Source organism: Hipposideros armiger, unplaced genomic scaffold (assembly GCF_001890085.2).
Source record: "Hipposideros armiger isolate ML-2016 unplaced genomic scaffold, ASM189008v1 scaffold_1228, whole genome shotgun sequence".
Classification (NCBI taxonomy): Eukaryota; Metazoa; Chordata; class Mammalia; order Chiroptera; family Hipposideridae; genus Hipposideros; species Hipposideros armiger.
The window spans coordinates 257,609-259,707 of NW_017732578.1; the positions used below are offsets into that span (position 1 = coordinate 257,609).

Consider the following 2,099-nt stretch of genomic DNA (forward strand, 5'->3'; position numbering starts at 1 on the left):
ACACACACACACACACACACACACACACACACACACACACACACACACACACAAATGTCCACAAAACATTCTCCTTTCCTTCTGAAGGTTTTACGATGCACTGTTAACCAGTCTTTTACTGTTACACTTAAATGGCCAATTGAGGCAAACAGTTCTGAAATTGTTCTTCCACCACTGATTAAGACTGGGGTGGCAGGTATTGGGGATTATATTCATTTAGCTTTCTGAGGTTTTTGGGCAGACTTGGTGACTTCGCCAACTCTAGCTGCCTTCTTGTCCGCTGCTTTGATGACACCCACAGCAGCTGTCTGTCTCATGTCATGAATAGCAAATCGGCCCAGAGGAGGGTAGTCAGAGAAGTTCTCAACACACATGGGCTTGCCAGGAACCATATCAACGATGGCAGCATCACCAGATTTCAAAAACTTGGGGCCATCTTCCAGCTTTTTTCCAGACAATGATCAATCTTCTCCTTCAGCCCCGCAAATTTGCAAGCAATGTGAGCTGTGTGACAATCGAGCACAGGTGCATATCTGGCACTGATTTGGCCTGAATAGTACAAGATAATCATATGAGCCATGAAACCAGCTGCTTCCATTGTGGGTCATTTTTGCTGTCGCTAGCCACATTGCCACGACGAACATCTTTGACAGACACACTCTTAACATTGAAAACCACATTGTCCCCCAGAAAAGCTTCACTGAAAGCTTCATGGTGCATTTCAACAAACTTTACTTCAGTTGTAACACTGACTGGAACAAAGGTGACCACCATTTGGGATTTGAGTCTCCACTCCCCCCACAGGGACAGTACAATATCACCAATTTGGTAGACATCCTGGAGGGGCAGATGCAAAGGCTTGTCAGTTCGACAAGCTCGTGGCAGGATGCAATCCATAGCTTCAAGCAGCATGGTTTCACTGGCACTGCCATTTTTATGGGTGACTTTCCATCCCTTGAACCAAGGCATGTTACATTTGGCTCCAGCATGTTGTCATCATTCCACTCAGATATTGGCACAAATGACACTGTGTCAGGGTTGTAGCCAATTTTCTTGACGTAGGTGCTGACTTCCTTAATGATTTCCTTGTATCTCTTCTGGCTGTAGGACGGCTCAGTGGAATCCATTTTGTTAACGCCAACAATTAGTTGTTTCACACCCAGTGTGTAAGCCAGAAGGGCATGCTCATGGGTTTGCCCATTCTGGGAAATGCCTGCTTCAAATTCACCAATACCAGCAGCAACAATCAGGACAGCACAGTCAGCCTGAGATGTGCCTGTAACTATGTTTTTTATAAAGTCACTGTGTCCTGGGGCATCAATGATGGTCACATAATACTTGCTGGTTCAAATTTCCACAGGGAAATATCAATGGTGATACCATGCTCATGTTCAACTTTCAGTTTATCCAAGACCCAGGCATACTTGAGGGAGCCCTTTCCCATCTCATCAGCCTCTTTCTCAAATTTTTTGATGGTTCTTTTGTCAATGCCACCACATTTGTAAATCAAATGACCAGTAGTGGTAGACTTGCCAGAATCTATGTGTCCAATGACGACAATGTTGATATGAGTCTCTTCCTTTCTCATTTTGGCTTAGATTTAGCAGTGGTTTTTATGACACCTGCGTTCTGGTGGCAAGCCTGTTGCGAAAAAGCCCCCAATCGCCACTTCTGAAAAGCAACATTTTTTCCATTATGTTAGCTGAATATTCTTCTGGTGCTTGCCTCTGTTTTCCTAAATAACATCCTTGTATTGCTATTTCAAGGTTGCTCAGTTTCATATCTTCTTGGCTTCCCACAAGACTGCTCACCCCCACACCCCATCACACACACATTCACATACATTGTTTCTCTCCTCCATTTCTCCCTGTATGATTACATTATCCATAACTATTGCTTAACTTGACATGCCTATGCAGTATGTAATTACACTTCCTTTCTTGTACAATGTTTTTGTTTTTTTCTGGTTCTCTATAGCAGAAAGACCCCTTGTCTGAGGACCTAAAGTATAAGAATTAAGCCCTAGTTCTGCTCCTAAGTCATTGTGTAAACTTCGCCTTTCCTGATCTCAGGTTCCATATTTGTAATACAATATGTAA

General features: G+C 43.4%; 1 pseudogene; it reads right to left on the bottom strand.

Moving 5' to 3' along the window:
* Positions 1-212: 212 nt before the first annotated feature.
* LOC109376881 (elongation factor 1-alpha 1 pseudogene) lies at positions 213-1,588 on the bottom strand (annotated as a pseudogene).
* Positions 1,589-2,099: the final 511 nt, after the last annotated feature.